The sequence below is a fragment of the Vipera ursinii genome, assembly GCF_947247035.1.
Source record: "Vipera ursinii genome assembly, chromosome: 3".
Taxonomy (NCBI): Eukaryota; Metazoa; Chordata; class Lepidosauria; order Squamata; family Viperidae; genus Vipera; species Vipera ursinii.
In genome coordinates, this window is record NC_139516.1 from 40,763,262 (window position 1) to 40,779,947 (window position 16,686).

Here is a 16,686-nt window from a genome sequence, read left to right on the forward strand (position 1 = left end):
CCACATGATGTTACCATGGCACACAAATCATCTAAATCCTCCATGTCATCAAACCAAAAGACCCAGTAACCCAAGGGAGTGGGACAGGAGTCATCTACAACATAGAATGAAAGGACTGTTAACAGCCACTGTGTAGGAAAGACAGGAAGAAGACTAGCTGAGTGCATTTTGAACACCAACTAAGAATCAGAAGACACAGTGAAAACTTAAACCAACAACACATGGACAAACTCAACCAAACTCAACTGTGGACAAACTGGGAAACATCCTCATTCTAGCTAAATCCAAAATTGCTAGGGAATTCCTAGGGCAATTCTATTTCAAACTTAATCTTGCAATCTTCAAAACTGCAACTATTTTGTCTACATTAAGTCTTTCTAATAACTGTAAATGAGAAAACCATTGACAACTACTCTATATCCTCTGTCATCCATTTATCTCTTGATTGTTAAATATTTAAAAACTTTAAATAAAGGGTTTTTTGGTATGGCTAAGAAACTAATAATGTTTTGCAAAAGAGTATGCCCAAATGGCAACTGTTATCTTCAAAGTATTGCAACTGAACTGTCCCAGTGCAGGTGTAATAGAGGGAAAAACCACTATATCATGAATGACTCAGTCTTTAATTTTGATTTATATTTTTCATGCAATGGAAAGTATTAGCAGTTATATTCTGCAACTAAATGATTTCTATCAGAAAATGAGTAAAAAATGCAATATTTTTTTGCAATGCATAATTTAATACCAGTGACAAATATGAAATGCCAGAGCTATACAGTAAGTCACAGCTTTGTTGCCACTTTTAACTAACTATTCTAGTCAGTGCGATATAGCAAGATTATTTGTCCATTGTGGTTTGAGGAGACAATAAACTGTAATTTTATTCTCATTTCAGTTTTTCCTCTAAAAGGAAGAAGCAAATTTCTTGAGTTGAGAACAAAGTAATGATGTGACCTTAGGCACTTATCTGAAAAATGTGGCAATTTGATTATTATTTTGCATAATGCTGAATTTAGAAGTACTGGAAATGTTATATATAATAGTAGTATATAGCAGGAAATGGAGAAAATAATGGAATTCCTAGTTATTGATGGGTTTTTCTGGCTATAACAGCATTGTATTAGCATATGGTTTTAATTTGTCATACAGTAACCATATCTTTTGTTAAGAAGCATAAACACACACATATGCACACACACGCAGAGTGCAGGTGCATTTGCATGTATAAAAAAAGCTCTGTTTCTAAACAGATGCCCTATGGTTTATGAATTTTAATACATGTTGAAAATGTTAAAGTGGCAGTTCATTTTTCTCCTGATGTGGCATTTTGGGAAAATAATCTCTAATGGATATAGAATCGGACTTTAATTTACAAAGTATAGACTCAACAAAGCATGTAACTTCATTGAAATGAAGTACCTTGGATTCCTTGGTGCTATCTGAGCTTGGGGGTTTTTTTTGCAGACATTTCATTATGCAACTAGGTAAGGTCACTGCTAGAAGGGAGTGGGATTTACTCTCTGGTTATATATTTGCCCTGACAGTGTTAGTGGGAGTGGAATTGGTGGTTCCTTGATTGGGCTGTGGTTTATGGTTTGATTGTCTGTCTGAGTTAGTAGTACCTTGACTGAGGTATTGTTTACTGCTTGATGGCTGGTTAGTGTTAACTTTTGTGTCATTCTGCTTATCGATGTTGATCGCTGGTATGAAGGTATTTTGGTCTTTGAAGTATTCTTTTTGCAACCTTGTATATTATGTACTACATATTAAGAACAATACAAGGCAAGAAGGGGTTCAACTTATTTGATTTCCACTCCTTTTAACTAACAGCAACTTTTGCTTATCCAGTGTGCATACGCATGTATCAGTCCCTAAATCTCATGAACTACAAAAGATTTGGGATTAGTATGGTATAGGATAGTGTCACAAAGTGTATGTGATTCAGGGACAAAATGCAGAAATCTAGTTTGTAACGATGACAGAATTAATCAACTTTGTTTTTATGTATTTGAATATGTACTGGAACTATGGTTTGTTCATTTCTTTCCAGGGGTGTACAATCTTTAAAAAATTATAACTATAAAGAGGCAAAATAGAACATATCATAAGCAGTGGCTTTATTATGGAACATTTAGAGATGAAAAAAAAAACTGAATTGTACATAACATTTCCTTATGAAAGCCAAAATTATCCTATAACTATGCTCAGCTAGGGAAGAATCTGTCAAATTTCTCTGCTCATTAAGTCTTCACTTCTAAGATGTGGAAGTGGAAATGACTTCAGGCTGGAAATAGACTGCTAAGAAAGTCATGTTATAAGGGAAATACTTTCCCCAGAAGAGATACTGTAATACAAAACAGAATTACCTGAAGATGAGTTCCATTGTTGGCTGATGATTGTTCAAGTGTTTCAGTTATTATAAGCTTAAAAAAAGAAATCTAGTGACTCAGTTATAGGATATACAAAAGAGTCTCTTGTAATCAGGATAAGTCTTATTCATACATACAAATGATCTTATCATTGGAGTTAAGTAAAAGCCATTGAACTTCAGAAGACTGAAATGACAGAATGGTAAGTAGTTTAGGGCAGAAAAAAATTAAGTCAAGAAATAGAGGAATCAATGAACACAAGAATGGTATGCATACATCATTTTAAGAGCATAATTGTACGATGGAAGGAAATTGTAGTCTCATACTGGTATTTATTGATGTATCCCTAATTTTGCTTTATCTCCATAGTGCTGCAGTTACACCTTCCTCAGCTCTGTGGAGATATTTATTTGCTCTTTCAGAATACCTATGCAGTTATACCTTCCTCAGCTCTGTGGAGAAATTTTCATGATTTCTAGATAATGATAATGTTCAGTCACCTTATATAACTCTTCCTAAGTACTATGGTTTGTAAAAAAGTGAGTATTGATTTTATACATCTGTTCAATTATGTAAAACAATGTACCATATTCACATAAGGAAATTGGTGTCTTATGTTAGGGATTAAATATATACAGTTGGCAAGATGCAAATTAATTCATTTTGAGATGCATAGAACAATTAACTTTCATTTCCAAAGGTTTTTTTTAAAAAATCAAATTGATTGAGATTTAAGAACTTTAATTGCCTCATCCTTGTTTGATGTAATGCAATTTTTCGTTTGTCTCTATAGGCATAATTCTGCAAGGCAGGTATGTCTGTCTTGGAGTCTTTGAGAACTGCAAGTCAACCACTTTATGTTGATTGATTTTAGCTACAAACTTCATTAGTTCACAACTATAGTATAAAACAAGACTTATTATTCCAAATATAAATATCACTACTCCTTATAGATATCTATGTGTACACTGCAGATTTTCTTTTTCCTAATTATGCCCCATAACATTCATTTGTTTTAAATCAATCATAAATTCCCACTTACAATTTTCCCTAACTCTTTTCTTAGTTTAACATATTCTTCTCCAATTTTATATTCTCCAGATGAATTTTAGGAAAAATGCAGTTGGTGTAATCACTCCTCAGAAATAGATACAAGCAGATTTGTAAAGATCTTGACTATGAATTCTAGAAATATCCAAAAGTGGTTACCAAATCATTGTTTTTAATGTGATTGGAGGGGGGGGTAGTCATTACTGAAGATACACAATATTAAAAAATGACAACTAATTTTCTGTTTGTCCTGACTTTGGCCTAAAATACACTATTCAAAGATCAGGTTTAGGTCTCAGTTCCCAAGACCTGGGTATTGTTGCCTCAAAGGAAATGATTCCCAATTTTATGATTGGAGACTGGCAAGAGGTCACAACTGGCTTTTCCCATGTATATATAATTGCTTTCTCTCCTTAAATCACCATAATGATTTTCTGTTCTTCAAGACCTCCTCTGCCCCACAGTTTCTCTATTGAATCTTTGTATATTTAAAAATATGTTCATGGAAGTTCTTTCTGTTTGAGAGACACACTAAGTTTTTGTGGCACTAACAGTCACACTTCAGACCTGTGCAAGTGACCAATCAATTGAGGAAGAGGATTTCAGGGACTTTTAAGCCAGGGCTTTTCAACCAGTGGTATGCGTACCACCTGTGGTACATTAGCATATGGCAGGTGGTTTGCGGCCCTGCCCAGCCAAGTGTAGTGGGGGAGGGAACAAGCCAGCACAGCACAGGACTTACTGTGAGAGAATCCTCCCGAGCTGCAGAGTGGCTGGGGTGAGGCAAAGGCCCCAGGCTCACTTCTGGCTCACCTGGAAGAGAAAGGAGGAGGAGGGGGATGGAGACAGGAGAGGCTATAAAAGGAGACAGGTTGGATAGGAGAGGGAGAGAAAAAAAAGAAGCAGCTTTGGGAGGAGGTGAAGTCAGCTCTAACTGCACCAAAGGGAAAGAAGGTGGAGGATGGTGGGAGGAGAGGAGAGGAGATCAAGCAGGCTGGCCATGAGCCGATCTACAACTTCTGTGGCAGCACCTGTGCTGACAGCAACAAAGAGGTAAGAAACTCAGTGGGGGAGGGGTCACCCTCCATGAGGAATGAAGAAAGGCAGCAATGAAGAAAAACAGAATTGGCTGGAAGTGAGGCACGGAGGGAGGGAGGGAGATGGAGAGTGGAAGAATTCTTATAGGCTTTTGTGACTTTGAAGTTCTGGGATTTGTGCAATGTGGGCTTTGTGTTCTTAAGGAGTGTTTGGCAATTTCTATTTGGCTGATGGCTGATGTCTTATGTTAGCTTATATTGCTCTGTTATTGTTAGCTGTAAATTTTGCTGTAAGGGATTTTGAATATTTTTCTCCTGAATGGATTTTGCCTGTGGTATTCCTTTACTTATGAATGGAGCCATTTGGGGAGGCTGCCTTAGCCAGCAGCCAATACTTACTACATTTTTTTTTCTTCCTTAATTTCTGGCTGCCAGCTCCTTAACTTTCCTTTCTAGCCAGTAGCTAATTCTTAAAGGGGAATGCACCTTTTTAAGCTAGTTCCCTCAGCAGCTTGACTTTTCTGTCTCTGGAGGCTTTTCCTTATTTGATGAATATACTGAAGAGGGAAAATATGGGGGGCATTCAAATTCTTCCTTCAGAAGGAGATGGGAATGAGAAAGAGAGAGGCAGGGAAGGAGGGAGGGAGGGAGGGAAGGAAGTCCCGCCTTAGCACTTGGCCACCAGCAGCCCTGACATTGACTTTGCTTGTCAAAAGGTTGCAGAAGGGGATCACATGACCATCATAAAGGGGACATTGTGACCATCATAAATATGAATCAGTAGCCAAGCATCCAAATATAAATGACATGACCCTGGGCATGCTCCAATGGTCATAAGTGTGAAAAATGGTCATAAGTCATTTCAGTGTAATTGCAACTTTGAACAGGTGTTTTGTTTTGTTTTGTTTTGGTCGGGTTTTTGACACCTTGCTAGGTGGTACTCAAATATTGCCATATCCTAAAAGTGGTACAATGGGAGAAAAGGTTGGAAAGCCCTGTTTTAAGCAATATAATGAATGCCTGAAACTTTGGCAAGATAACACTTTTGCAAGTGGAATCTCCTACTGCCCCATACCCACTCCAGCAAAAAAAAAGCCTAATTTATTCATAGGCAGACTGGGTTATGCTTTTTGCTCCCCTTCTTTAAAAGAAAATGTTCAACATCATCTGCAGAGGTTTTTTTTTAAAGGAACTAGGAGCCAAATTGTTATCTTAATCTAGATAAAAAGCCATGGCAAAATGGTATGATTTTGTACATAGGATTTTAAATGTTCAAAATAATATCCCCATGAACTTGCCTTAAATTTCTAATCCTGCCTGTTATGAGAACTTAAATTAAGGTTCCTATATCTGCATTTCTTAAATAAATATGTTCGATGGAAGAATTGGGGTGGGAGTGGGACAAAGGCTTCCTGATTTATACATGAGTTCCACCATGGGTATATTTCTTTCTGTTAAGTCAAATAATCTCCCTCCTCACATACACACATATGTAAAATAATTTAGGAAAAAGTCATAATCAAAGGTATTCCTAGCCTGTAAATAGAAGGTGTAGTCTGAATTTACATTATTATTGAGAAATATTGTAGTCAATCCAATGATAACTAAAAGAGCCTTGGTGGAGCAGTGGGCTAATGCCTCCTTAAGTAACACCAGCTGCCTGCAATTAGTGCAGGTTCGCATCCCACCAGGCTCAAGGTTGATTCAGCCTTCCATCCTTCCGAGGTAGGTAAAATGAGGACCCAGATTGTTGGGGGCAATTAAGCTGACTTTGTAATAATGCCGCTTGGGGGTGTGTGAAAGCCCTAATAAGCAGGCATATACATAGAATGAAGGCTACTGCTAAGCTTGTAAGCCGCCCTGAGTCTTCGGAGAAGGGTGGGATATAAATGGAATTAAAATAAATAAATAAAAAGAAAAGAAAAGAAAAGAAAAATTGAGAAATGAAGCGAACTTGCAAATTAGAAATAATAAAAAGTGCTGTAGTACTATAAAGCAATGTTGATCTTGTTTTGAATGTTACAGAAGTGCAGCATGGAAACCCAGTTGTGTTGACTGCTATTGACAACAAATGCGGAAAAGGTTATTTCTTAAGAATTAGTTGTTCATTTACCCAGTTGTACTAGAGTAATGGACTGTGAAATTGTGTTATTCTACCAAAAATTTCTATAAAGTTTAACGTTCCATGACATTGTCTCTATTGTAGCTAGTTAAAAATAATATAAGAAAGTCCTTAGCATACAAAATGAACATAAACTACAGTGAAAACAATGCTGTTCCCAGATATGCATATGTCTGTGTATGTTGGATAGCATAACATTTCCCATTACTTTGGAAGAATCTATAAAACACTGATATCAGTATCTGAGAAAGTGGAAAGATACATTAGTCTTGCTGCATTTTACTGTTATTCACACTGGGATATATGAGATTATTGGGATTTTTTTTTCTAATGAGAGGAAGACAGAATACCTTGGTCTTTAAAAGATTTAGTCACAAAGGAAAGCCATTAGTCTCTACTTGATTGCTGTCAAATAGTAGAAAATTGGAATATTATCCTGATATTTGTCATTATGGACCATATTTTGTCTCCTTGTTCAGTTTCAAATGAGACTGAAGAAATATTGGTTTGAGGCACATGATTTTTGCTGTAAAGAAAACAGATATGCACCCAGGATTTGCTGAGAGAGATTAGTGAGAGATAATTGGAAAACTGCCAAGCTCCTGCCATTTTTATAAAAGTCAAGCAGGAAAGGAGAACAGGATGGGGTGAGAAGAGAAATGTTGTCTGGCCATTTACTTGACAAGGAGGCATCACTGATGTTGTCTAATTAGATTCCATTTAAATTCAGAGTGTTACACAGTTTGAAGGTAAACTATTGTGTTTTTAAACAATGTTATTAAGGGGGAACATATATTCACCTTCACATTATTGCAGCATTGCAGCTATGATTTCTTAAATATTGGGACATTATTTGGTTCATACCAAACATCTATTTTTCTTTTAAAATATTCAGAGCTAGTGCTGCATGAATTAAAGGTTTTCATTCTCCTATGCTTCCAGATGTCACTTTATCCTTTGGGACCAGTTTGTACCATGGGGCAAATATAATGCAAACTGGCATAGTTTGCAACCTAATAGTGTTACAATATTTGTTCTTCTAAATATTGTTTCCTTCAGGGCTGTTTTTGTTTTTTTCATTTTTTTTGCTCAACCGTGATGTTCATGTCTAAGCAACAATAACTTAAATAGCAAAATCTATACTTAAACCAGCTGGAAGCATTATTTATTTTAAAATGAGCAACAAGGGAAGTGTTTCATAATTTCCCTAGAAAACAAATAGAGAATACTTTATGAATGAAGATTTTTGAGACCACGCAGTATGATCAACCAGGTGAGGATTCATCAGATGTTGAAACTATGTCATATTGGATGGAGTTGATAGGAATTATAGTACAATAACATGTTTTTGGGGCCTAATGTAGAGAATGATGATTCAAAACAAATGATGCACATTTTGTTTCAGGTTTATGGATCAATTAAAATATTAAGTGTTTGGGAGAGTAGGACAAAAAAGTAAGGTTTAATCACTTAGATTTCAGTGTAACATAAGTTGAATCCCATTTTGATTACCAAGTAATCTTACTATACTCAAATTGTCAATTTCTGATTTATATGGCAGAATTTCAAACAAATATGTACATTGCTTAATCATTTGGAAAGATTTGCCCTGAAGAAACTCATTGTAAGAATAGTCTTGTCTTGCACCTGAGGTTCGATTACTGCTTCCCCCCCCACTGCCATTAGCTTTCAATTTGATGGGGAAAAAATGCCTTCCATCAGCCCCTACAAAGTAGGGAATTGCAGTGAAATTCTTGGAGATGGGGTATGGTGTTCATATGTTCATCTTAAATGGCCAAAGAGTATGTATGTGTCCTGCCTTCCATCATAAAATCACTTTTTCCCTGGCTTGCAAACTCCTTGGTTCTTTATGTTTAATTAAATCCCAGTGGAAGTTACTGGGGGGGACTTCTATAGGACTTTCCCAGTTCAGGAAATAAGACCAGTTAGAGAGGCTGCTTTTTTTAACCAAAAAGAAAAAAAAAGTTTTTAAAAAATCTCTTCTCTCAAATAGTTCATTTTTACCATCTTGCAATAGACAAAAACAAAAGCTGAAGAAAATCTAAAGACATTCTGAAACATCCTGAAATGAACAAAATATAAGCCAAAATACAGTCAGGAAGAAAACGTTTTGAAATGGAGAAGTAATTTCAGCATAATGTTACTTTACTTATCTTTAAAGATGAATATGATACACAGAGACTACCATACAATTCAATTGGGATGATATGGATCCAGAATGCAAATATGTAACAGTAAACTTAGTTTGAAGGCATTTGTTGATTAATTCAGTGCTCGGAAGACATTCATATAAAAGCTTCTGCAACTAAACTGTAAAGTGTTACAAAAGACTACACTGCATACATTTTCCAAATATGGAGCTCAGTTATATCTATATCTATGGTTCAGCTCATTTCCTAATGTTACTCATCTCTTCTTACAGTTCTGTTCTTCCTAATGTTCAAACTGTATTTATGCCTTTCAAAATGCATTATTTGTTGTCTTTTTCTCTATCCAGTGAGAATATTTTTTCCCCAAAGATTTCATCAACTTTGATTGAATATCAATGATATTTGAATGTTAAGTGTGAAGTAAATAATTCATATTGGGACTGACATCTTCTTGAATCTGTATGTATAAAATTATTGCTCTCTAACATCCTTAATATCTATAGAAAATATACTTTTCTAGAAATCTTTTCCCTAAAGAGGAAGAGAGAAATGCCAATTATTCTTGGTCTGATGTATTATATTCCCTGCCCAACCCAATTTGAATTTCAAACACTGTACATATAAGTTTCAATTTCTCCTTTTATAAGCACTTTCCCCATCTTCATGAGTCAGGATAAAAGCAGAGATGTACAAATTGGTCCGTTATAAGCACCCAAGATTACGGTTGTTCCAATCTTAACTTTGATTCATCCAGTTTCTTATTATGGAGAGATTTCTTTCTAAAATATATTCTAGAATACTTTGTAGATGAGAATATATCCACCATATGGATATATAGTATTGATGCCAATGCCATTTTTAACTGACTTCATAAATATAGATGCAGTGCACAGAAGCATTTGGGTGCAGATTTTTATTCATTTATATGGGAATAAAATCTTGCAATGAAAAGTCATAAGCTCATTTATGTAACGAAAGCTACTTCCAAGGAGACACATATTTGTCATTTAATTCTTGAGATCTCCCTCTTGGTGCCTGGAAAGGGTGACCTATCCCAGAAACCTTCTGACATCAGCAGCAAAGAAAATGTCTACTGCTGTCACTATGGAAACCTTGAAGAAAAATGAGACATTTCTCACTTGAGCTGAAAAAACATTACAAAAAGTTATTTGATTCTTCATTTCTTGCTTCTCTCACCTCTGATGATGCCTGAAAAAGCATATCAGCAAAATTAAAGTTAAAATAATGCAAACTACTAAAGAAAGAAATAGTCAGCTCAGAATATATTTTAGGGAAAAAATAATCTTTGTGTGATATCACACTGCTCCTTGGTGGAGCAGTGGGCTAGTGCCTCCTTAAGTAACACCAGTTGCCTGCAATTAGTGCAGGTTCGAGTCCCACCAGGCTCAAGGTTGACTCAGCCTTCCATCCTTCCGAGGTAGGTAAAATGAGGACCCAGATTGTTGGGGGCAATTAAGCTGACTTTGTAATAATGCCGCTTGGGGTGTGTGTAAAAGCCCTAATAAGTAGGCATATACATAGAATGAAGGCTACTGCTAAGTTTGTAAGCCGCCCTGAGTCTTCGGAGAAGGGCGGGATATAAATGGAATTAAAAAAAAAAAGTTAATAAAACACAGCAACATCAGCTAAGTTTCTGGACATGCCACGGTAACAGTACCACTCTGAAGACCACATAAAATCAATTACTATTTAATGTTGCAATTTGGAAACTAATAGAATTAATATTAGGGTAGGGGTTGGCAACCATTCAGAAGCCATAATTTGAACATTTATAAATGATAGTAACTAGGATCTAACATGAAATTGGCTGCATTGTGAGCTCACTGGAATTAGCAAGGCTAAGAAAATGTTAAAAAGTTAAAGTGAATACATATATGTGTGGAGTTTCCTAATTATAGCAGTCAAATTCCATAACATTCCCTAAGTCATATTGCATGTTATTTTACTTATTGTTAGTTACTTATTGTTTTCACTTTTTTAATGTGAATTAGATAAAGACAGAGACAGAGACAGAGGTCATCATGCAAATAACACTACATATTTGATCCTAATAGAAAGTTCAACTTACATTTTGTTGCACCAGCATCATTATTTGCCCTCTTTGTATCCAATTCATATGGACAAGCTATAATAATAATAATAATAATAATAATAATAATAATAATAATAATAATAATAATAATAATAATAATAATATAACAACAACAACAACAAAACAACAACAACAACAACAACAACAACAACAACAATAATAATAATAATAATAATAATAATAATAATAATAATAATAATAATAATAAATGGATTTGGAAGAATATCTGAAGAACAATGATGAAGATGCACTGAAATTAGTATACTGTATCAGGAAGATTTACTGACTACTGGAGAGACCAAACTGGCCTACAAGAAAGACAAAATCAAGAACAGAATGGAGGCATGGAAAGACAAAGCACTACATGGTCAGTACATTAAAAAAAAAGCTGGGAAAGCAGATAATAACAAGACCTGGCAATGGCTAAGAGCAGGAAAATTGAAGGAAGAGACCAAGGGACCAATTCTGGCTGCAGAAGACCAAGCCTTAAGGACAAATGCATACAAAATCAAAATTGAGGAGACAGCAACAGACAGCAAGTGCTGCCTATGCAAAGAAGCTGAAGAAACAGTGGACCACCTGGTAAGCTGCTGCATGAAGATCACACAGACTGACTACAAGAAGCGGCATGACAAAGTAGCAACAATGGTGCATTGGAAGATCTGCAAGAAATATAATTTGCCTGTAAGCAAGAACTGGTGGGATCATAAAATAGAGAAACTCATAAAAATGATAAAGTTAAACTGCTCTGGGACTTCAGAATTCAAACAGAAAAGCACCTGCAACATAACACCCCAGGCTTAACAATTGTCGATAAGAAAGACAAAAAAGTCTGGATAGCGGATGTGGCAGTGCTTGGAGACAGCAGAAGAGACGAGAAAGAACTGGAGAAGATAACAAAATACAAAAACCTAGAAATAGAAATAGAAAGACTGTGGCAAAGGCAAGCAAGGGTAATACAAATAGTAATAGGTGTCTTGGGTGCAATCCCAAAACAACTGGAGCACCATTTGAACACCATTGGCATTGACAAATTTGCCATTAGTCAATTGCAAAAGGCGGCCTTACTAGGAACTGTTTCCATCCTGCGATGATATCTATAATACCATCAAACATCCACATCTGCCTATCCCAGGTCCTTTGTAAGGACTCGATAGGTAGACAAAATGCCAAATCCAATCTGAACATCTGGCTGACTGTGCAGTGATGATGACGATGTTGTTATTATTATTATTATCGATGATGATGATGATGATGTTAGGTCTATGCTAACTTGGGCTAAGGCTGGACAAGTTCCTGGTGTGAATCATTTTAGATTAGCTATTTCTGCTGGAGTCCATCTGCTTTCAAAGTAGGAGATGTCTGACTTAAGAATATTCTTGAGCTCTCCAGTTCCTCAGGGTAAGAACAGAAAAATGTATATTCTATTTGTTTGATCTGACTGACTTTTTAAAATTGTACACTTTATTTTTAAAATTGCTTTTGCCAATCTTTCTGCCTGTCAGTAACTCTTTGCATAGAATGTTGGAGGACGGAACATAAAATGTACTGAAGTTGGCTTGGGTACAACTGCAAAGCTGACTTTCCTTCTGTTGCAGCTTTTTCCTCTGTACCAATTCAAGGCTCAGGTTTGGGAGACTATAGGAAGGGGAACTTTGATGGCTTCCAAGAGTGATCTTGGAACACACTGCCCCAGTTGAAAAATTCTTTCCAAAGCTACAGTATGAGTTAACAGTATTCAAAGCTCTGTTGTTTTAAGTATCCCTTACTGTACTGGAACAAAACTCAATCTTTTGATGATTCTTGCTTCCTTTTCACCTGATATTGCAAGAGTTGTGAGGCAGCAGTCCATGAAGATGCCCTCAGTGTTCCATAAGAATTGATTAAATTGTCATTCCATCTTAAAATTGTAATTTTTCTGCCTATTTTTAATTTATATTCAATACTGTTTAATTTCTTCATTACAAAATATTCTCTCCCCCTACTTCTTGACTGATTTTTTAATGTTTTTCATTTCTCATTCCCCCCTTCTCCAAATATCATTAATAGAGCACTAACCTCTATTCTTACCTTTTCTTAATTTTAGTCCTCTGTTTCTCCCCTTGGTTATTATGATAACCTTTTGCTGACAAGCTGTTTGGTGTTAACTGCATCTCTACTATTATATCTATGACAATAAGAAATTAACTTTTTTTTAAAAAAAAAGCAGAATCCGACTTACATGATTCTATGATTCCCTCTAATTTTCTAACAGCAAAAACTCATTATCACAATTTAGCAAGGACAATCAAAATCAAAATTTTGATTACTGTGGGCCACTTTTAGGTAACAGGCACCTCTATAGTAGGTGTATGTCCTCTAGTAACAACAGATTGTAGTGGATCGATTCCATTTAAATTTATGTCCTCGATTCTGCAGGTAATTCTCTTGTGAACTATGAGATGTACAATAATTTGAACATTCAAATTATGAAGGAGGAAAAACTATGTGCCCAAAGAGACCTACGTACATTCAGTGCACACAATAAAATAGCTCAGTGTGGGAAAACATGTGGAACCCACTTGGGGATTAAATGATTTTTTTCCCAGGAGCTATCAATTACCTGCCTTAACTAGGGAGCCCAGATTATAAAGAGGGATATAATTACTGGCAAATGCTGTGAGATATATAAAGACAAATAGGAGAGAGGGATGAATAGGAGCTCATGCATTTCACTAAGAACTATATATTTGGATGTAGTAATTTACTAACTGGGGTCTCTCAAAGTGATTATCAATGATATATAGCATATGCAGAACGGGGAACGAGATTGCTTGCTGTGCTGAAAAAAAAAGGGGGTTATTGATTTACAAAGAAAAATCAGCAGGCTTTAAAATTGGAATAAATGGACTGAGCTTTTCATAGATATCTCACTGAAACACTGTCCATAACCCCATTCTTTGCAATACTTATAATTTCTGGCAAAGCACCTTCTGGGGAAGGAAAAGAAAACAAAAAGACAATTGGGTTCCATAAACTTTCATACAGCAGCTGGCTTTCTTTGCTCACTGCCTATTTTCTATATGGCAGATTGACTTAGAAGTGATATTGACAGTGAGAACAATGCTCCATCACTGAAGTTTTTAAGAAGAGATTGAACAGTAAGTTGTCTGGAATGATATAGGGTTTCTTGCTTATGTAGATGACTTCAAAGGTCCCTTCCAACTCTGTTATATTGTTACTAATATAGTATTTATTTAGTTTCTGTTCTGGAGCAATGCAGGTTGTTTTTCCCCAATTCCTTCCAAAAAGTAGTAATCTACCAAACTATCAATATATTTCTAAATGTGTTGTCTACAACAGGGCTTTTCAACCTTTTCACCCATTGTACAACTTTTAGTATATGGCAAGATCCGAGTACCACCAGTCGTCTAGCAAGGTGTCAAAAATTTGATGACCAAAAAAAAGGAAAAAAGTGATGAAGTACAGGTAGTCCTTGACTTACAACAATTTGCTTAGTGACTGTTTGAAGTTACAATGGCACTGAAAAAAGTGCCCCCCCCAGCCACAGCCGATCAAGACACCTGCCTGCCTGCCTGCCTGGTGGTGTTCTTCCTCCTGTCCGAGGTTTTCATTGTTGTGAGCATTTCTGTTGAGGATTGGCAGTGGGGGTGTGGTGTGGGGGTGCTTGGTTTTTATTCCCCCCCTCTGCTGGGTGGTTGCAGCAGGTTTTGGTCACTTCACGTGACCCTGGGACACTGTGACCGTCATAAATATTAAACAGTTGCCAAGCATCTGAATGTAAATCACAAGACCCTGGTGATGCTGCAACATTCCAGCTCATCAGTGCTTCTTCTGGGCTCAGCAGAAGCACCAGGATTAGCGCCGAGCTCCAGCTGGAGCCTGGCACTGATCCTGGTGCTTCCTCTGAGCCCTGACAGCCCTGCAGCTCCAGCTGTCTCTCGCTCAGGCTTGTGCAGTGCTGCCACCTGTTCAGTTCATTCTCCTCCCCCACTACCACTTTTCTAGGATGGTTGCATACCAACTGCCAGGTGCCAATGTACCACAGGTGGTACCTGTACCAGTGGTTGAAAAGCCCTGGCCTATAAGAGGATTTGAAATTGTCACATATACATTCTTAATATCTGGCACATGCAGGATTATAATCCTATCATTCATTGCCTTTGCTAGTTAAGGGTTTATGCATGTTGGTTCTCTCTTCCATTGCTGTGCCAAAGATCAAAAATATTGAAAAGATACAATTGTTGGGAATAGATAAGTTATTTTAGTTTCTGTTCCCCTTCCACTTTGGCAAGTCTAATAAAGAGGACTTGTAAGCATGTTGACATTACATCCAGATGCTGTTTAGCACTTGCTAGTTCTGACCTTTTGGATGGATTCCCAATTGACTTTGGTTTGTGTATATCTGACATGGTTGAATTTAATTGGCCTGAATTTACTGCTGCTGTTGGTTCAGTACAACAATGATACTGAATCTTAGAAGCTAGATTTCATCTAGGCTTTGTGGAACAAATCTCAATTTTGGCTGGAGCAACGATAGAAAGCTTATCAAGGTGTGATTTTCTTGAATCTGGAAACAGGAAGCTATGAAAGCTAATGTGGAATTTGAAGTGGAGAAGTAACTTCAGATGAAGATCTGTCTTTAACTATATATGTCCAGTAGAAATTGCACTTATGTCCAGAAGTGCATAATGTCACTTGTCCCTTTATCTCTCTCCCCTGAAGACACCCATATATCCAAATTCAGGATATTCAAAATATGTAGCTGCTTTAGTTTAAAGTAACCTTTAAAGTGATGGAACTTAATTTAGAATTAAAGCAAGTATAAACACAATCAGCTGTATAAATTGTAAAATAGAAATAAAATCATTGAAGCATTGAACAATCTTTCTTTAAGCACAAAATGGACAGAATGACTTTATTACAAATAGGGCAGCAATAGAATCTGATCATTCTAGATATTCACCAAATCTATTTAACAGCTGGATTTGTGAATCAATTAAATCCAATATAAGTTGTTTTTGAAATTGTTTTAATCCTCTTGAGCTCTCTGAACTATATGAATATATTTCAGATTTTATATAATTTTGATTAATATGTTAATACACACTTTTTCATATTATTTCCTAATAAGTGCTTAGCCCTTTTATTGATCAATTATCTGCCATGAAGTCATTGTTACTCTTAGAGAACACAGATTTTCACCACAATGATTGGTTCTCAATCTTGGCTATCCATGGTATTGTTAGGGGTCTTCTATAATAGGGCTTTTCAACCTTTTTGCCCATTGTACCACTTTTAGGATATGGCATCATCCAAGTACCACCAGTCGCCTAGCAAGGTGTCAAAAATTTGATGAAGTACACGTAGTCCTTGACTTACAACAATTTGCTTAGTGACTGTTCAAAGTTACAATGGCACTAAAAAAAAGTGCCCCTCCAGCCACAGCTGAGCAAGACACCTGCCTGCCCGCTCGGTGGCGCTCTTCCTCCTATCCAAGGTTTTCATTGTTGTGAGCATTTCTGTTGAGGATTGGCAGTGGGGTTGGGGTGGGGGGGTGTTTGGTTTTTATTCCTTCCTCTGCTGGGTGGTTAAAGCAGGTTTTGGTCACTTCACATGACCCTGGGACACTGTGACCGTCATAAATATTAAACAGTTGCCAAGCATCTGAATGTAAATCACAAGACCCTGGTGATGCTGCAACATTCCAGCTGAACAGTGCTTCTTCTGGGCTCAGCAGAAGCACCAGGATCAGCGCTGAGCTCCAGCTGGAGCCTGACACTGATCCTGGTGCTTCCTCTGAGCCATGACAGCCCTGACAGCC